Here is a 22,519-nt window from a genome sequence, read left to right as displayed (position 1 = left end):
AAACTTACTGGCATTGGGTTCAAAATGGCTCTAAGCACTATGGGACTTAACATCAGGGGTCATCAGCCCCCTAGCCTTAGAACTACTTAAACCAAACTAACCCAAGGACATCACACACATCCATGCCCGAGGCAGGATTCCAACCTGTGAGCGTAGCAGCCACATGGTTCCGAACTGAAGCGCCTACAACCACTCGGCCACAGCGGACTGGCATTGGCAGCTGCGTGCATACAGCCTACCAAATGGCACGGAAAGGGATGCTGAACACGCGGAACACAAACAAATCCTACATGACTCCACACAACGAGTGGCCGATTTATGACCAACTGACCACTCAGATGACTACCTGTCGTGCAACAGGTATTCTGACGCTGCAGCTGGCCCAGTTGACATCCTCTGACACCAGCTTCAACGCAGATACCTCTCTACAAACTTTTCCCAACAGCCTCGTAGGAACAAATCCGGCAGCAGCTCTACTACCCGTCGAGACTGTCGTAGAGGCACTTCTCGCCCCCTCCCGCTCTCTCTCTCTCTCTCTCTCTCTCTCACACACACACACACACACACACACACACACACACACACACAAACACAAACACACTGCACCTAAACCCCGCTACGCTTCAGTCGCTTATGTCTACTACATCCCAGCTGTGACCGTATTAGAGGGCGATCGCGCCCAGACGTACAGACGACAGCGCACGCCCGAATCCTTTGATTTACAGATTAGTATACTAAACCTTTCAGGAGGTGGCAGTAGAACTTGTGATGTTCGCCCTCCTAGTGCGGGCGTGGAAGGGTTTCATTTATATTTAAAAAATGTTAAAAGAATTACAATCACTTTATAGCTGAAGTTTTCGTATCACTTCTCTCGGAAAGTTTCTTGAAACTTAAAGCTTCTTTGTAGACGTAGAATATCCTTGGATGATTGTTAACCTTTTGCCGTATATTTGTAATACAGAAAATAATGTTTGCGGTACTATTTTTGTATCGTAGTGATTAATTAAAAATATGTTTGTGTTAATTAATGCATTCCATTTTCGATGACAGTTCTTGTTTGCTTAGCGACGGTCGTACTGGAAAGTTTAAGACGTCTGCATACATCCTTGAAGTTTTATTAATGAGGTACGTTGACTTATGCGCTACATAAAAAGCATAGCTAAGCAGAGAACTATCATCAAACGAATAAGTGACTTGAATGCGCGTGACATTTAAACGAAAGAACGTTTCCTTCTTAAAGAAGCCCCTCTAATGAAAACGAAAATCTTTGTCGTCTGAAACAGAGTTGGAACTTAGTCATGGCAGTCCTTATTTACAACGTCGTGCAGCCAAGCCATTTAACTTTTCCAGTGAACATAGAGAGCTTCATTGTTTGCTTTATGTGTTTGGATACCGCAATTTCAGTTCCACAGACGTATACTTTAAATGAGTTTCTTGGCTGCATTTATATGCTACAGAGAGCGCCTGACATTTGTATTGGATTACGATAATGGAATTTACGGCGTAAATGTGCTAATCTAGCTGTTCGGGGCCCTGCAGAGTAAATCTAAGACAACGATTGAAATGCAAATGAATCATAGTTTTCTTTTGTTTTCATTGCGCAGCTGCAATAATTGAACAAATAAATTTCGAACTTGTGCTGTTCATTCTCTTGATTCGACGGAAATACATCTCGCTATGTGTAGGACATTAATTAATTATTTTCATCATTTTCGTATCAAGTGCAGTAATACGTAAGAACACACATATACACAAAAAAATCATTTCAGCTGTACAGCTCTAAACTGAATGGGTTTATCGCTAGCTTTGGCCATTAACTGCATACTCCCGAGTTCGCGCAGTTTCTTTTCGCCAAGTACATGTTGTATTCCTTGCATTTCCCTACATCTACAGAAAGTCTTTGATTATGTATAGCCACTGCGTCAGGTTCACCCTGCCCCTCGTCACACCTGTCCTCAGCGTTTACAGTGCATTTCATGATCTGTTAAGCATGTCATGGTCAGCTTCATACAGCTCTGTGACATTCCTGGACTGACTCGCAGATATTTGGATGGGTGGGAAGATGGAGCGGGGTGGAGGGAGAGAAGAAGGAAGAAAGGAAAGATTGCAGGAAGTTGATAGGTCATAATCTAACGTCACATTGACGCTGATTTCCTTAATGATGGACACTGGCTTATGTGGACAATGATCGAGAAGAAATTCGAGAGCGGCTTAATCATACAACCATCTTCATCATTTTCTCGTGCTCTTGTTCCGCATCGGCGCCGGGTTGGTATAGATATTTACAAGTTTGGCAGAGTTAATTTAAGGGATGGCCGGATGTATTTCCTATCGCCACCCTGTTACCTCATGTAACGGACTGTATGTCTGCGAGTAGTATTATACATGCGAAAGTGAGCGAAACTTTTCTGAATGTTTGCTAATCGTGTAAGTGGGGCGACACTTGAATATCAACCTGGTGTTCACGTACTGGGACCTCGTAAACAGGCAAAAAACAACATCCAGGCTGGCCGACACACCGAACCTCGAGATTAATGCGCCAGACGGATTCGATCCGGAGTTGACGCACCTCCACGTCCTGGACGCGGTGATTTAATACCCACTGCTATCCGGGTGGATTTCCTTATTAATCTAACCTTACCAGAATTTACCGAAGTAAAGGTTAGGAAAAGGAATATCAGGATGGCCGTACTCGAATCTGAACTCCACCTACCTTGAATGCGACATTAGACCCTTCACCACAGCATAGATTCGTCGGTGGCTCTGTCGATTCGAATTCCAGCAGTTCTATTAAGACATGCGCCAGTTCATACCATACCGTGTACGACCAAATGGTTATTAAAACAATGGAATCACGTATTTTCCGCCGCACTCTAGCTACGTGGAGAGCAGACTGCTGTTGGCAAGGAAGGATTTTACTCGGTAATGTTCTAAATGGAGTAGACTACGCAGCTGACAGTTCTCTTTACCATCATGGAGATGGACTTAATGGTGGGTCACATGACTGACATCTGGAAATCTTATATGAATTTATTCCAAACCACAATTAAAAATTGTTTATTTAGGACATGATAGTTTGTAGGTCAACTCTCATATTCAAATGTCGATCAAATGCTATAGAGAAACGTCTAAATAGAGCGTATAAGTCAATTTATATTACAGTACATATTGACGTCGACCTCTAATAAACGTTTTCTAGTAATTGCCGCTATTGTTATATTCCCGACGTTTACAGTAGCATGTTTGTGGACATCTTCGTTATGTCTTGTTGTGGGTCTTAACATACTATTTTTGCATATGTGATCAAGTCTGTGACCATATTCTTGGCAAAACAAAAATATGAATTTGGAAGTGCGCCATGAGGCTATTAAATGTGGAAATATTATATTAATTTATTTCAAACAGGTACCATGCACCGCAAAGTATATAGTTCGAGTGCCCAATAGAGATGCTTCTGTGAAACAATTGCTCTTCTGTTGATTGGCAGTAAGTTTTCACGTAGCAGTCTTATTCCCGAAATAAACAGTTTAATGGTGACAACTGGGAATACTCTCATATCAAGTTACCATAACTGTCAACAATGAGGATCACGAAATACTAAGGCAACTTGTCATTTACAAACGTAAAGCTACTGGAACACAAGCAGTGTTTCAAGTGGAGCAATAAATCACACTATTTAAGATTACATTATATTAAATTACATGTGCTTCTCGTTCCAATATATCCATAGTGTGGAGGTCCTCCAGGGTATAGAAGATGTCAGAAAACAAGAATACACAGTGATGGTTTACACAGAAAAACAGATATGCTAATGGATCGTCCAAATGTCACAAGTGAAATGCTTCACGTGGACGTGAAGTAAGTCAAATCCCTTAAACAAAATTTTATTTAAAAGTTAATAAAACACATATCAGAAATTTACAGGTCGTATCTGGTGTGGAGGCAGCTTGTGACAAGGATGGACCAGAACCTTGACTAGAGAATTTCTTTGTGGCAGATGGTAATGGCACGAGACATTGTGCTCAGTCAGCGTGCATAGGTTTTGTACGTACACTGTGATCCAGGATCACTCAGTTCTTCTCTTAAGTAACACGCCGAGGAGAAGTAGATGGCCCTTGTGGTCGAGCGGGTATCCCTAATGCGCGTACCTGCAAAATACAGTACGTCTAAATCAAACAATCATTACTTTGCTTCCTACGAAGAAGAATGTTATACATGTTTCATCCAAATACATACACTATAAGTTCGTCATAATCGGTACATTTACAAAGACAATTTTTTGGATTTCCTTGACTTTACGTATCCAATAGTAACATTAATCTAGTAAAGCATTATTCAATATAAATTCTTCTTAAGAAAAATATTTTTTTCTAAAAAGTGAACTAATCTTTACTAATCAAAAGCAAAAGGTGTTCTAACTATCCATATCCTTACCCAACTCAAATTCCAAAACAGCAGTCACTAAAAGCCACTTCAGACACAAATTCTCTCAAGCAAGTTATGGCTGAAAAATATCTCTCTTTATTATGCAATTTCTTGGCTTCTTATCATAAATTTTTCCAACTATACTCTGAAATACTAGAAAACACATTTCATAACATTTAGAAAATCTTTACATATTGAGGCTAACATCTACTGTTTCATAAGCTTTACATAACTTATACAAACACACAATGAATGAAAAATTTCTGAAAACATTTATAATAACTGCCTCAGTGTGCAGTTGTCATAAAATACACATGTTCACCGTCATCTCTGCCGAAAATGTCTTTGTTTTGTACACTGACAATCATAACAGTACTGCCTCTGTTCTGAAAGTTTTACATAACCAGTTAGAAGCAAATTTCATTACACTTACATTTTACATTATGTTATTTGACATAACTTTCACATATTCCTCTCGCTCGTTTCTCATCAAGTAGCCGGCCGCGGTGGTCTAGCGGTTCTGGCGCTGCAGTCCAGAACCGCGGGACTGCTACGGTCGCAGGTTCGAATCCTGCCTCGGGCATGGGTGTGTGTCATGTCCTTAGGTTAGTTAGGTTTAAGTAGTTCTAAGTTCTAGGAGACTTATGACCTAAGATGTTGAGTCCCATAGTGCTCAGAGCCATTTGAACCATTTTCATCAAGTATTTAGTATGTTAGTACAGTTTTTACTAGTGAAATTTATTTAAACATAGTTCTTCAATAACTCTTATCTCCCAAAAAACACTTTGTGCACTATACACACAAGATAGTGAAGAAAGAACAGACGATAACAAAAATTTTGATTTAAGAAGAGGTAGGCTGACAATTCGAAAATGAAAATGAAATAATATTGCCAACAACTCGGGATACCTGGTGTTCGTCAAACACCTGACATCACAAAGAGTACATGCCCATGAGGCCAGTTACTTGGCACTGTTCTCATCTTCTTTCTGTAAATACTTATTTAGGTCAATAACCCTCCTTTCTTCATATTTTCTGTACACCACGGTATCCTGTTTTTTCTTCTGTAGTGACGTATAGATACCTCACATTGCTCATCTGCTGGATATCGCTTTCTTCCAGCAAATGGCACTGCCAAGCGCTTTCCATCTGTTGTAATGAATGCTTAGTTATTCCTAACATCGGCCATCCTCTTGTATTTTTGCAAAAATCTGCCCCAATCAGCAACTAAACATTTAACCTGAAAATTATCAGGTAATTTTGGCATAGTTAATGACCCTGGATCTTTACAGGTAACATGACCTCGTAAGTTACTGCTTTCTTACTTTCATCTGTGGCTACTACAATGTTATTCTGGATATGGGCGTAAAAACTCTATCTTTCCGATTGGAAGTAGTGCCTAACTTTTTTTTTTTGTCACTGGACATACTTCTGAACCACTACCAAAAAAGCAAGCAACTTTTTCACCAAAAACTGTAATCTCTGTATCGGTTGTCCTGATGATTCTTCAACAGATTCAGGGTCTGGCTCTTCCAATAAATCCCGCATTACCTCACGTCGGTCAAAACCTATACCTTTTGCGCAAATAACACACATATTTATGAGGTCTTTTTCTTCTTTAATTGTGGCATATTTAATTAATCTGTCTACTAGAGACAAGTCAAAACATTTCTCTGAATATTCACCTTCTCTAATCCTCTCAGATTCTGCAACACTTCCTTCTATGCTGTCAGAATTTTCAAAAGAACTCCCAGTTTCATGTACTTCTGTAGCTGCATCACTATCCGATGAACTTTTTTCACTCTACCTACACCTTCTTCGACATCGAAAAATGCTCCATCAACATTAGACAGACTCTCTCGTATTCTACCTAAAACTACATCTGCCGGTTTCTCTTCCTCCTCTGCTACACTTTCCCCATATACAGTGCTTTCTTTCATTTTCCCTCCAGGATACGCTTTAGTATTGCAGTGATTAGTTAGACTAATATCTTTCGCCACAGTCTTGTAAGAAAACCTCTGTTCCTTGCCAACCTGCTTCCTAGATTTTCGATTTCCATCTAATCTTTCTCAAAATTCTGCCACGTTTCCCTGGAAAGTATTTATTCTCACTTCCTTCCTTTCCTCTGACAGGTTTATAGTACCTTTACCACTCTTGTGTTGTGTTGGTTGCTGGCTTACAAAGAGCTTTTTAGGCGTATTTAACCTACATTTTGGCAGTCTACAAACGCTAACACCCTTACAGACTGCTATTAATTTTCGTCATCGCCTACTCTGCTATTAGGCGTATCATTCTGTTCGTTCGGCTGTCTGGAATGCTGTTCTGGTGTCTCAACTGGCTGCTGATTTTGGTACCTGTCATTCCTGTTCCAGTCGTAATTTCTGTTTCCAGTAAAACCCACTCGTCCTTTGGACCATCCACGGTAATAATTAGCTCTCTGCACACCTTACTTAAATTTAATTTTGCATAGCCGGATCCCTATAATCTATATTAGTATTTTCCTTTCCTTTCAAAAGTTTCTCTGCCGTTCCAAATAACAAATGATCTTGTTAATGTCCTTTCTGGGTGCAGAAATTATTTTATTTCACCAGTAGAATGGCTATTTGCTTTCTAACCCAATTATAATTTGTTCTGTTTCTAACTTGGTAGTCATGTAGGACAACATAGTTACCCACGTCTGCACAAACCTCTTAGTAGTGTCTTTCTTTGGGTTAAGTTTTTACCAAACCAAAACCTGTTTAATATTCCCATCAGTTTTCTTTTTCCCCAGTATTCCTCAAAGAGAGCCTGTTTGAAACTTCCTATATTGTAAAACTTGTCCACAGGTAAATTTCCCCAAACAGTACCTTCTTCCATAAGATTAGATACCACAAAGCCTATTTTCAGTTTGTCATTCCATGACCTAGGCAACACATCCTCATAATCACTCCAGAACTCTTTGAGATGCACACTCTTATTGGAATTAAATCCAAAAATCTCTCTGTGGTTAACGTAAACAACTTCAGAGGATTCTGCAACACTATTTGTTATTACATGACAACTATTGTCAATAGTTCTCTGTTCTACATTTGTTAGCCTAATGTCATGCTCTTGTAAGTTACCATTTACTGCTGTGCTAATTTCTGACAACTTAGTTTCTAAATCATTTATTCTTGCACACACTAGACCTCCAAACAATTTGCGTTTGTCACTTTCCTCCATAATTTTACTATCCAGAGTTTTATGATCCTCATTACACGGTTTTTCAACATGATCTACGTGGGCATGTACTTTTCTCAGGGCAGCACTTAAGTGTTCACCTAGTTGTTTACTCAGCAACTTGCTTTGTATGGATGGTTAGTTCACCTTTTACTGTTAGAGTATCATTCCTCCATTCTTGTTTCGCATGGCAAATTTGCCCTTTCACGCTTTCGTTAAGCTACGATACCTCATTTTCTACAGAATCATTTAAACCTGAAATTCTGTGATCCATTTTCCCCTGAATTTCCTCCTTAAAGTTTTTCAATTTATTTTTAATCAGTTCTGACTGTCTTATAACCCATGATTAATTTAGGAAACTAATCCAAATATTTCACTGTCCACATCAAACCCAAGTTCGTTTATTTTTGTATTCATATAATTTATATTAATACCCAGTCCACTTACTTTACGGTTCATACCATTCACAGTCTAGTATCCTGCATCTGTTTCATAATGTTTTGGGACATGGCTGCAAATGCTAACTTCCTGTTCAGCGGTCTCCCCTGGTGGTTCTATTTTCGCTCCAGTAACAGTAAATGGTACCAATTTAACATTAGGACCAGGAGTCTATTGCCTACTTGTTTCTTGAATACGAGTACTCATTTTTTTTTTCTCAACTTCAAAATTGACTCATTTTTTATTTCCTTCACAAGAACTAGTGCAAACTGAACATGAGCTTCTACCGTGTCTTACTTATTAATTGACCCGTAAGTATCAGATGCTGATTTTGATTGACCATAGTCAGTAATTTGAGACACATTACAACTAAAATTTCCTCTCATACTATTATCTGCGAGTACTGAATCATCAAAACCTACACTTTCCTTCCCTTCACTTATTACAGGCTTATCACTTTTCTCCATGTTGACAAGTCCCTTGGACACTCACACACCAAACGAAGCAAGACTCTACTTAGCCTTTTCTCCTCGTTGTCAGCACGGTGAGATGCTACTGCTAGTCCGTCTGCCACAGGCTCCCGGCTAGGATCCAGTTTCTGGGTCCCCACAGCACCGGCCACGGCTAACAACTGCTCCTGCTGCCCGTCTGCTAAGGCTCGCTACTCCGAGCTGCGTCTATAGGCGTTCTTGTAGTTCGCTGACCTCTCTGTCTGCTGTGTCCTAACCCTCCACTACTATTGTTCACCGTATCTGCACTGGTATAAGTTCTTCTTCTATCGCTTCAGTGCAATTCTGCACACGCCCGGCTCTTTCTGTTGCGGGTTTTGCACTGCTACTTTTTATAGTTCATTTAGCACTGAACTTAACTTCTCCCGGTAGCTACATGCACCAAATGCGGCGGGGCGGGTAGGTCTGTCGTTATCCTTTAGACAAACAGTCCACCTACTTGGATAGCTTTCAGGTTGTCTGCGCCTTCACTCTGCGATCTCGAGCGCTTCTATACCCGCGGTAAATCTAATGTCAGCGAATCAGATTACCAGAAGTAATGTAAACCAGAAATTTCGTAATTAGGAAAGTAAATAAAATTTAATGATAACAAAATGCGATTCCTTTCCACAAAATAAATTAGTAGTAAATTTAATATGCAACGCCCCTTCCGGCTGCCGTTTACAAAATCAAGCTCACTCGGACGTGAGTCACAAATTCCCATATAGCACAACAACTTTCTCACACATACCTTTACATAGTTTTAATAAAATATCACGTCCTCATTTAACGTATGTCATCCATTCGCTATCTCAGTCTCTCCAAAACATTCACACAAACAAAACACGGTGAAATAATAATTTTCCAAACTACTTTTAATTACGTCGAAAATCTGTGGTAATAAAACTAAAGAAACTTCCACGAAATTAGATTATGTGAACCTGTAATCTTAGCTGTAGTTTCAATTGATACTAGCTCCGTTTCACATTGCCAGCACGGTTATTATAGGTTTTTGCTAAAACTTTGTATCTCCGAAAGTACTGAAGTTACTAATTTGAAATTCTAGCAGTATGGTTGTGTTATGTATAGAGATTGGAGAACCAAGTATGAAAAAGATCGATTAATATTTAATAGTAGTTCTTCAGATTCACAGAGAGTATGTGTAACGTATTGCACGCAGCGTTGAGCAAGTACATCGCTAGCCAGCGTCAAGTCTGCAGCATGAGAACAAAACATCTGCTCTCTTTCCGTCTCCACGGCAAGCTATGCTTTTAATGCAAGAAGACAACTCATAATAATTTGCTACGTTACACCATCTTTTTCAAGTTCCATCGTGACTTTTACACCACGATGGATATAATTTAAGTGTTTTACGGAGTCGTGAAACTTTTTCTGCTCGATGAGGCCGCGCCACCATTGTGCCTTCCATGTACCGACAGAAACACACTGGTGTCAGTTTGGCAGATTTAGTGCATTGGCTTCAAAGTTCTCCATGTACTGGTTCGCCACGAAAGGTAGTAATGAACTATCCATCATCACGCTATCGGTTTGTTCGTAATGTTTCCTGTTGAACAGGAAATAAGTTGAGGTCAGAGCGTACCTAAAAGTTCTGTGAAACAATCATCAAACCTTAGCAGGATTAGCTCTATTCGTGATTCCTCTCTCCAGACCATCACTGCTTTTAAAATCACTGGTGCCCTGATAATATGACCTTAGTTCATCTTGTAAAAGTTGGCCTACACCTCCATCACGAGACCTACCTAACAACAAAGGTTTCTTTCTTTTTACTGACTTCTTTCCAGGTGAATTGTTTAACTTAACGCTGAGGTTTGTCCTGCCCTGTCTACATCTGCATCTGCCTAAGGCTCGTCAGATTCTAACTAAAGCAACAGGTCAAACTTATTTTACTGAGTCCCGTAGTGCTCAGAGCCATTAGAACTTATTTTACACACTACCCACAAAGCTGTCAGATGAATATCTATGGCTGTTCCATCTGTTACGTGTTGTTCCTTCCCACTTCTCTTTACCCTTCCCCTCCATATCATGTCCATATCTTTCCTAGTCTTGTCTAATTCAGCCTGGAAGTCATCAGTTTTCCTCTCCTTTCCCACTTTCCTAGTATCTCTGCTACATAGCCTACCAAGTCACAACAGTTCCCTCATTTACTTCCCCAAAACTCACGCCATTATAACCACCTCACTGGGAAAAACTACAGCACCCAACACCGAACACACTGGAGTTAACAATTTTCACGTGTGCAACGTTGTCCTGTCTTCCAGTGCACTCCCTTGTCCCCTGGCCAATGACAGCACGCCTTTCTAAGCACTCAGATCCCACCTGCACAATGTCATCAGCCTTCCTGTGCACTTAGTTCCCATCTGCACCAGGGACCAGTGTTACCCTGCACAGCGAATCTGCCCTCCTTTTCGGTTTGAACGTACAATCAATTGTTTGGATGCCGCCAGCACTTGTAAAAGCTTTACTGTGTTGTCAGCAGGTAGGAGTCTTTACTCTATTTACTCAGATCTCAGACTTCGCCAGTTTTCCAGTGCATATTTCTGTATGTGCCGCGGCGTTTGTCCTGCTACGATTCTCCCTTTCTGTGTTGCTACTAGTTCATCGACTGAGAGTAGGATGTCCAGGTTCAGGCTATTCTCCAGCAAGGTCAAGTTTAAGATAGGCAGCACCTCAGGTGGATACTCGGAGCAGTACAACATTGCATGTGTCCACTTAATACACTAGTTATACCAGTGACTGCAGCTGGGAGAAGGAATGTCGTGCTCACTACGTCACAACCCTTACCATTTATTAGCATTCCACTACTCGGTAACTCCATTCTAGTCATGCTCTTCGAATTTCTGTGTTGATAACAATTTACAGTTACTATATCCAGCGGGTAAACTGAGGAAACCCATTGGATGCCTACGCTCTGGAATTGAGGATGCGGCGGTAATAATTACATTTGACGTTGACTCGCTTCAGCTTGTTCCAGAAAATTATGTACCTCGCATATCTCAACGCCAGTCCTTATCATCCTACAAGGACAGATGATAATACTTTCCCTCTGATATCCCCTTCAGTCTGCGAATGACATCAGAGTGTAGCGCTTCCTTTACTATGATGTTATTAGGTTATTAGCACTTCCTTTGTTTCTACATATACCTGCAGCTTCCATTTCATTCCTCCAGGATCTCCATTTCGTTATGCCACCTGAGAGAAAGAAACTTCTATCATTTCCCCTCCCCCTGCGAAATGCGGGGGTAACTGGACAGAGCTATAGAACCCTTCAAGTACAAAAGTAATATTAAATCTGTCCTGTAACAAAAGTTATGAACAAATAATGAAAGGCAAACAAACAACTTCAAACATGCTATGATTTGGATAAAAAAGTTTGCAATACTCTCCAATAACCCAGATAAAAGCAAATACATTAAAATACAATCGAAAAGTAATCTCAAATACTTGCTGTCGATGTGACCGAAGTGCTTGCTGGATATGCTTCATTCACAAGGGTCCGTTCCTTCTTCGTTCTCCTAGATTTCGTATTCTACACTGCAAGGCATCCACAGCTCCCTTATATGGCGTAGTGTGCTCCACAAAAATAATGGAAATTTTTGTGGCATCTATAACGTATCTATGACAAGTGATATCGTCTCCACCACTTGGCACAGTCCTTGGTATCGAGTCAGGAATTTCTTCGTTTTGTTCATGGATGTGTACAGGTTTGTTACCAATACCCACTGGCAAAATATGTATTTTGGCAACTACCTCACACATTTCCTTATCCGCTCATGGCACTCTAAGGCTTTCGTATTTGCCCATTTCATTTGTTTTTAAACATCTCGCAAATTTTTCTGGAATTCTTTCACGCATTTAGCGTCAGCTCCAATTACTGTTTTAGCACTTTGAAAGGTGATGGCATTTTTCTCCAGTATATTACCTCTTACGGCGAAAAAAGGATGGCTGGGTGTATTTTGGGATTGTATGCAGCGGTCACATTTATATGGTACACATCTCAGTTGTCAAGGTTACCATTACTCGTAACACAACAGTTCATCATCATGGAAATCGTGTGACGAACTTGCTCTGCTCTCCCACCGGCTTGATGGTGAAAGGGGCTTCTCTAAAGTTTTCAGTGCGGGTGACAGAACTGTTTCATAAGATCCAACATAAAATTAGTGCCCTACTCTATGACTATAGTATCTGGAACGCCAGATGTGAGCAACGAATTGTTCACCTTTGCTTGGGCAACTGTAATCACTTGCTGGTGAGGGATTGCAAACCTCATGCTATTTCGTGTGAAATGGTCGATTATGGTCAATGTGTACCTATCTTCTGCTGGTGTCCTATTGAAAAGGCCTAAAATAACTACCCATAACTTTTTAAATGGTTCAGACACTTCCAATAGCCTTTGAAATGTAATTGGCCAATGACTAAGATCAGTCTGTTGTGCACACATTACACAGTTCCTAACATATTGTTAGACATCTCGTTTGCCCGTCCTCTACCAAAGTTTTTCAGCAACCCATCTGTCAGTTGTTTTCTGCCGACGATAACCTGTCAAAATGAGGGTACGTGCTTGTTACAGAATGTCGTCCTACAATACTGCATGTTTTAGAACTCGTAGTCCGCACTTAGTTCATCTGCACAATAAGCCATAATGAATAAAGAACTGCGATTGTAACTTCAAGATCGGACACTTAGCATCAGTTGCCTCGTCCTTTTTCCAACTCATCAGTGCTTCTGCCACATACTTGTGGAACTGAAATTTTCCTATTCAAACAATTTGCATTGGCTTGCCTCTACCCATACTTCTGCACTACTTCGTAATCAAATTTGCCCAAACATAGGGCCCACCTGCAGCCCTAGAAACCATTTTAATGTAGTGTCACCCACTGTATAAATAACAGCAGAAGTAACTACCCACGTTTCCCTTTCAGTCCTAGAATAATTTTGTTCTGCATTCGTCTGGTGTTGGGATGTTCTCTATTATCTACGCTGAGACTAAGAACACAGCCAACCACCATATTGCACACATCACAAGAGAGAGTGAATTCCTACTCGAAGTTTGGAAATATCGAAAATTGACCTGATGTCATGGCTTGTTTCAATTTAGTGAACAGTGAAATTTGGTAGACCATTCAAATTTTGCTCCTTGACATAACAAATCATACAAATGTTTGGCTATTGCAACGAAGATCTTCACAGCTTTATGATAATAATTACAGAGATCCAAAAAGATTGCAAGTGTTTGGCTGTCTGCGAAAGGGAGACGTTCCAAACTGCTGAGATTAAGTATAGATCTGTACTCACTCCTTCTTGACTAATCACATGACTAAAATAATTTACTTTTGTTGCTGCAAAATGAAATTTATAAATACTTAGCGATTGTCGTTCTGTCCTCAGGATTATGTACACTTCCTCCAGCTGCCGTACATGCTCTTTCATGTTCGTTGAAAACACTATGATGTCAACAAGGTAAACCCATCCACTGTTTTGGATCAGTCCTGTTCAAATGTGTGAGTTTATAAGGCACCAAATTGCGGAGGTCATCGGTCCCTAGACTTACACACTACTTACACTAACTTAAACTAACTTATGCTAAGAACAACGGACATACCGATGCCCGAGGGAGGACTCGAACCGCCGACGGGAGTGGCCACGCAGTCCGTGACACTGCGCCTCTAGCCGCGCGGCCACTACGCGCTCTATGCACCACATCCAATAACTTTTGAAAAGTGGCTGGCGCATTTATGAGTCCGAATGGCATTCAACTGTACTGAAAGCAGCTGCAGATGGTGGTAAAAGCAGTCCTCGGCTGATCTTTCGGCACAGCCTTCAGTTGATAATACCTGCTCCACAAATCCGTGGTGGAGAAGTATTTACACTGACCCAAGTTGTCCAGAGTCTCCATTGTGTTCCTTATGGGATACGCATTGTTGATGGTTCATTCGTTACGGTATCGGCAGTCACAGCAAAACATGTATTTCCTAGTGCCTTCAGGCAACTTGCATGGTACTAAAATAAAGTGTACTCCACATAGGCTATTACTATATGCAATGATACCTTTTGGTTGCTGTTGATAAATTAATTCTTCCGTTCTTGCTTGCATGCATTTGGAAACTCTTTTTGTCTTCTTATTTGCTGGGGGACTATTCTCTGTTGGTACTCTGTGCTGCATAACTGGCATTGGCGATAACAGATCACTCAGACTGGATAAATCTGTGAACTGCAGTAAAAGGGTTTTTCATCGCCTTCCTATCACTCACCTGTGAATGTTTTACTTTTTTATGTAATGCAGATGTGTTGACAGTTTGCTTTCAGCAGAGGTTCTCAGCTGACTTATCGATGACATTTTCCTCAAACAAATCAGCAATCAACTTTGGCAGACTCACTTCATCCATGCCAAAATTACGAGAGTAACTGGAACACTATAATCTCCATCCCCATCACTGATGCTCACTATACTTTTGCATACAAAGCAGGGTGGTTTATCCAATTTTATGTTAGTTTCTAATGACTGTACACACATAATAAACCATATTAAGTCTCTACCTATGCTAACGTTGTAACTAACCTGTTACTACGGGTTATTACGTTATTATTGGGAATGTAAATAATATATAACGAACCTGTTTCTACGGGTTATTACGTTATTATTGGGAATGTAAATACTTATTGCTTGGGAAGTTAACGTGAGAAGATTAGGGTCGCCACCGAATCTTACCATACAACTAATCGAAGGTTTGGTCGAGTCGGAAAATAAATTAATTTGATCACAGACCAAAAACACACAAAAATGCATACGTTGTGATGTCGCTCATAGCGGATACAATGTAATTAATAGTATTGCCCGTGCACTGTTCACGACAATCAAACATTTAAAATAAAATAGAACATGCATGAACACTGCATAAGATCAGCTCACAGCAACACCTGAAAATAAGACTTAATCTAAAATACTTGTTTTAAAATAAAAGAGGAAACTAATCACTGGACCTGTGCATAAGGAAACGCGTTGGATGTGCTAACGGGAAAGCTATGAGGTGAGTGGCTTAGGTGAAAGAATGTAACCTCGGAACACAAGAGAAAATTGTGGATAAAATCATTCATTCCTAAGACATTAAAGAAAAGCATCGATACGTTCACCGTTATAATCTACACCTAAAATCATTGGTGTGTATCATTCATACCACTGCTGTTGCCTGATCGCAATAACTCGTAAAGCGGTACACATTTCGCAGTACACCCGCGTGCCCAGGTGGTTTGTGGAGACGCACTTCGTAGGTATCGTGTCCAAGTTGTAACAATATCACATCACACAATCATGAGCGGTTAACGTTCTTTAAAACAAACATGAGACCGGACAGTTAGTAATGACGGTAGCCCAACAAAACTTTGATGTTCAACCACGTGGTCGGCTCCCCACGGACGAAAGATACATAAAGCAAGGAAAATTTACGAGAAGGCAAAGCTATTAATATTTAGAAAAATGAAAGCTTATAAAGGCACAGCTGAAGGCAAACAGACATTCATACAGAAGCGAGTGCTCACTTCTTATCGACGCCTTTGTGTGGCGCTCTTCTGGTGGATCCAAGTCTGCTACAGAAATTTACTAAATGAAACATCTGCCAAAGTTTTGCATTCTTTGCTGCGACAAGGCAAAGCAATCTTTCAGAGTTGAAAAGCGAGACCGAAAGCTAACAGCTCTCCCCTCGCCAAGTAACAACGCGCCACACGGTCAGTCTAACTCACCCTTCTTCGACTGGAACACAGCTGTGGACGCTTCCCGTACCGGCGGCAGACTTTATCCTCTCCAGCCTCCTCCACGCTCCGCGTGGACCGGAAAGCCCAAAGATGCCATTTCCGCCACCAACCTAACGCAGGTGGATTTCTCACAAGTAGCGCAAACCTCTTTGCCTACTTGACCACTACGAGAGTTGGCTATTCTGTACAACTGCTGCTGAATCTGTACGACTATCGCAGACTTTCTGCAGCAGACTACGCCACCGTCTAGCAACGTGACACACAACCACATTAATTCAATCACGCCACTATGAGAGTAAAGAGAAAAGAGAAACAAGGAAAAGAAAGAGAAATGGTAATGAAAATGGGCTACCGGACTAATGAAAGGTGGCTACAGGACCCTTTCATCACCGCAAACGTCCTGGAGAAGACTGTGCCGCGAATTTTCTCGCCATGCTAGGAGATTCGCCGACAGTCTTCGAAACAAACATACCCTAACGAGCAACAATTGCAACAGGCAAACAGCAGCACAAAAGAATTGATTGATCTCTTATATGCGAATAAGTTTTATCTGACCTTAGTCAATAATTGTGACCTCATGTGGTCCGCAAGGCAAACAGAACAAAATAAATTAAGCGTGATATTGTACACTAACATCATGCCATCTGACCTACTACGACAACAAACGTGAGATATTATTTTAAAATTGCTTTAACCAATTATCAGATTTAACATAGAGACATAGATGAACAGGTACACAAAATATATACATATATAAACAAATACAATGATGCAAAATCATTACCAAGAACCAAAGGAGTGTCAGCTGGTGCTGACATATATAAAAACTTCTACGTGAAAGTGCAAAGCTCAATGTGCATAACAAATACAGTGACACAAAATCATCAATGAAGCCAATGAACCAATGAAATGATAGCTGGTAAATAACCAACTATGGAAAATAAGAGATGAGTACAAAAACACATCCACAAACCAGCTCGTTGACACGCTGTCATTTTGCAGTTTCGTCATATGGTATTTTCACTGGGTATTCTCTTTAGGTGCTGGGGAGGGCGTCTCTTCTAAAGGCGACTTGGAGGATAAGCTACTAGGGGACCACAACACTGAACTGGCGAGTTCGCAGCGGCGTTGATTGTGACGTCCGTTGTAATCCAGGTTGTTCATCCTAGACAGCACCCCGCGACGTTGCCTCGTGCCCGTTTCCACCCTCTGCGTCCATACTGTGGGATGGTTCGGCGTTGCAGATTTGCAGGACATCGTCGCCTGTGGGTCCTGCCTCATCATCGAGAAGGCGGCTTGGTGGTCGTCGTCCGTGTGTTGCGGAGGAATGTGTTTTACGATACACGCCCCTGCCTCCTGTCGTGTCACTGGAGAGACACGTGCTCTTCTCTGTCGCATCGAGGTCGACGTAAACTCGTGCGGGTGTCGGGCTTGAGACCCACTTATCACCTCTTGGCACCGTCTCAGCTGATGCGTCAGTGGAGGGACCCGCGCTTCTCCGGGCAGTGGGTGTTACCTCACCGCAGCGGCCGTCTGGACTAGCGGCGCTCAGGGATCGGCGGCCTCGTCTGGCGTGCGTCATACTTTCCCTTTCGCTTGTCAGATGACTAGCGCATGGAGTAGAACGCCGGCCATCAGCTGGCGCTGCCGTGATGACACGCCTGCGGACCCCGGTGTGAGCCTGGGCTTGGGGGAAGACCAGCATCCCCTCCCGTCTGATGAGGAAACAGCTGTGACCGCTCGCCGCACCACTGCAGGGTTCTGCAACGCCTGCCGGTGGACCAAGCCCTGTGCTTTCTGAAGCGGAGGCTTACTAGGCGGCCTTGCACCCACTTGAGAACTGCGCTCACAGAGATCGTTACAAAATATCATGTGTACAGATTACCACAAAATCAGCGGAGTTTCTTACTCCTGATCAATACATGGAATAGTGCCCAAAATTAACTTGACAAAAAGGGCCTTCTTAACCTTACTAATAAAAAAACAATAAGGAAAATTACATAACCAATATTCAAATAAACAAAAAATCCTTTTTATAAAATATAGCTCCAGCATTACATCTGCTGTCTATCATTTAGGGTAGATCTTGTACAAGATTTGGTCAGGGTTTGGATAGGATTTGGCGTCGCTGCTAACTACAGACACAAAACTATGCCTACTAATTACGCCCTCATACACAATCTACAGAGCTCGTACTAGTCACCATCACCATATAGCCCGACTACAATTCCCACATATAAACAAAATATTCCTTTCAACACCAATACCCATATCGTTGTTCATTGACTGCTGCTCCAAGGTTTTCAGCACACGTTTGCTGATCTGTGAAACATTTCCGAGACTTCTTTTCTATGGACATTGCATAATATAAGTTATGATTAATGAGACATAGAAGGTTCATTCAAGTCACATCTGAAATGGTAAAAGTTTCAACATCTGTTCATCAGACTAATGCAAAAGGTCAGTGGGCATAACAATGGAAATAAAAATCATTCTATCCTATTAGCAAACACACAAACACTTCGTCCTATAAGTAAATACAAAAGACTGTCAAAAGAAATCCATTGTCCAGAGCCACGAGTACCCAACTTACTGCTGTCGTAAGATACTCATAATGATTACACAATTACTCACCACATGTCCCCAGGGGTCCTCACCTACCGTCATGTTATTTCAGCTTGGAGGTAGTCGCACTGATTCTCTATTAAATATCAAGTTGCTTGAGTTAATAAGCTGTTTCCATAACGTCTTCTGGGGTTTCACATTCTGGTGCCCTCAACCGTACCTAGTAGTATCTGGCGGCAAGTTACACTGTCCAAATATCTTATGAGATGGCAACTCTGAAAATCGAACACTGTTAATCTCCCTTCGTATACAAATTCTTCGCCTACAAGTCACCAAGTCGCTTCATCAACATCGCAGTACATTTGAAAAATCTCACTGAATCATGCTCACCTAAGGGGAATAAGAACATTACAACTGTAATTTATCATCAAGAATTACCTTACGTCCAATGACTCGCCACGCCAACACACCCGATACCTTTTTAGTCATCAAGAAACAAAAGCCATCTTACTATAAAAGGAAACGCTTGATCTGAGCCTCATAATCATTCTCATTCAGACGTTATAAAGCTACAAAACACTACTCTTTTCTGATCAGAAGAAGAAATAACTACACATATATTGGGGGACCCTTTACAATTCACAGAAAATATACACTGTAACTTTACTAAACAGACACGACTGGGTTTACCTTAGGCACACCAATACTGTGGCCCTCTCTCAACAAATCTTCCATAATAACGTCTACCTTTATCAAATGCACATCAATATCATCAACAGCACCGGTCCTCATTAAGTTTGACGCCAACCGAGCCAGCCAATAGTCATTGATCCCTTTGTCGGATTGTGCCGCGGGTTTGTGGGACGAATTTCAACACCCACTGGCGGACCACCCGTACTGTTTACGGCACCCTTGTTGTTGCTTGTTCGATAATTATTCTGTGGTCGGTCACGACTACCGTTCCTAGGTCCGCTATAATTGCACCTAAATCTCTGCTCATTACATCTTCTAAACTCCCCGGGGTGTCTGATTTACTCTCGGCGAATGATGACCATTGGCATCGTTTGTTCTGCCCGCGTTCCGTGAGGAGTCGCGACGCTTCCAACGCTCGCGCGCTCTGTAACTCTCATGCGACCCGTTACATCTGGAGTGCCACCTGTCTCTACGGCTGCGGCTTCGCTCGCGCGGCCGCTGCTCGTAGGCGCTCTGACCGTAATTCTGCGTGGTGCCATTCGCACCGCACTCAAGCTCTAAAAGGAAATTGCGAAACCCCTCTACCTCATTCTTACATCGTCCTGCAGGGATAACGTGCCGCATCTGCATTGGAAACTTTCCCAGGCAAATACGAATAGTTTCCGCAGGTCCATAAGGATAAGGATCGTAAAGATGTTTATTCGCCTGCAGCATGTGCTCGAACATCTGCACAGGGCTGGAGAATTTTGACCTGTTTAACTCTGGTAGCATAACGATCCGTGTTTTACACGACTTTGCGCTGCCACTGACCAATAGATCGACAGGAAGTGTTGTCGAAACTGCCCAACAGTGTAGCAATTGCGTGCAATTGACCTCATCCGCGCCGCTGGCTCACCTTCGAGGTAGCCGCACATATAATCTAACTTGTGCGCACTGGGCCACGTAGGAGGAAGGGAGAACTCGAACTGCTGTTACCAGGCCCGCGGGTGAATCCTCGTAGCCGAGTTACGGAAGACTTCAAACTTCCTCACCGTCAGAAAATATTTAAAGTCAAATTCGTGAGTTTCCCTTGGCGAACGTTCCTGAGGGGATCCGCGCCGTTCCCACCTGGTACGAGATCCGTGATCATGACGATGATCAAATTCGCCATCGTTCCCGGAATCATCGTCGGAATAATGGCCCTTTCGTTCATTTCTTTCAACTTCATCGGCCTTTAACCCTTTTAGGTGAAGATCTAAACGGGCCATGCGCTCACATATTCCCTCGGTAACCCCTCTTTGTTGTATTTTTATTTCACACTGTCCACGCGGACATTTCGTTATCGACCGTATTTCGTCTGCATCCGCTGATGACGAGGTAATCGTTTCCCTATTATTGTCAGACTTACGCGCCACTGCGTCTGAGATCCTGGCTATTTCTTCTCGCATCTCTCCGTGGGCCGTGTCTTATCGTGTTTGCGTAAGCCCTTGCTCTCGCTCGAAAGCTATTATCGCCTGGCTGAGGGTATCTACCTGCGCACTAAGGTGGACCGGGCACTTAGCCGTAGTGTCCTCTATTCGGGACACAAGAGCCGCTTGGTCACTCTGGCATTGTTCTGCTAACGCGCGGAGATCCCTACTCGGTACTCAAGAGCCGCTTGTTCACTCTGGAATTGTTCTGCTAGCATACGTATATTCCCAGCGAACCTTTCTTCTTGCTCCATCACCTGCTTAATAATGACTTGCTGCCCCTCTTCTAAGGCGGGGATGCATTGATCAATGATCGACAGTTTCTCCCCAACACCCTGTACTATTTCACTAGTCAATCTTTTATTTGCTTCCTCGATATGCCTCCTATTTTCTTCTGCTTGTTTTTTATTCACTTCCTCGATATGTCTCCTATTACTGTCTAATAATTGTCGTAGCATAGTCTGTAATGAATTTGCATCTATCTAATGATTCGAAATCACTACAGCGGGCTCAGGATGGACAACACTTGTACTTGCGTTTTCCGCGTTTCGTTCCTGGTCGGACTCGACGTTTTGACCTCGTCCTTCTTCAGTGTTATTGTCTGGCGGGTTTTTCCGATCGCAGCTCCCTGAACAGTTACGCGTCTCCATCATAAGGATAGTTACTCCGTGCTCCAAAATACAAAAAGAATAATGCCAAAGTCTCCTAATGGACTCACAGTCCCCACAAAGCACCCAAGATTTACTCTATGACACCGGTACACGCCACAGGACAAGAATCAACCCACACTTGTAACACAACTAAATACTAAATCACCATTTCTATACAGTAATACATATACAAGATAAAACATGTAAGAAAATGCACACCTATATCATAAATTCACGTAAATTCTGTATTACAAAAAGACAATATACCAATTAGCACATCCAACTCAAAATAACTAATGCTCACTGCGCAACAGAAGATCTCTGGTTTACCGAAATCCTTGAGCAGGGTAAGCCATGTGTAACTAAACTGTTACTACGGGTTATTACGTTATTATTGGGAATGTAAATAATGTGTAACTAACCTGTTTCTACGGGTTATTACGTTATTATTGGGAATGTAAATACTTATTGCTTGGGAAGTCAACGTGAGAAGTTCAGGGTCGCCACCGACTCTTACCATACAACTAATCGAAGGTTTGGTCGAGTCGGAAAATAAATTAATTTGATCGCAGACCAAAAACACACAAAAATGCATACCTTGTGATGTCGCTCATAGCGCATACAATGTAATTAATAGTATTGCCCGTGCACTGTTCACGACAATCAAACATTTAAAATAAAATAGAACATGCATGAACACTGCATAAGGTCAGCTCACAGCAACACCTGAAAATAAGACTTAATCTAAAATACTTGTTTTAAAATAAAAGAGGAAACTAATCACTGGACCTGTGCGTAAGGAAACGCGTTGGATGTGCTAACGGGAAAGCTATGAGGTGAGTGGCTT

The sequence above is a fragment of the Schistocerca piceifrons genome, chromosome X, assembly GCF_021461385.2.
Source record: "Schistocerca piceifrons isolate TAMUIC-IGC-003096 chromosome X, iqSchPice1.1, whole genome shotgun sequence".
Taxonomy (NCBI): domain Eukaryota; kingdom Metazoa; phylum Arthropoda; class Insecta; order Orthoptera; family Acrididae; genus Schistocerca; species Schistocerca piceifrons.
The sequence above is the reverse complement of the archived record's forward strand: the minus strand, read 5'-3'. Positions refer to the sequence as shown.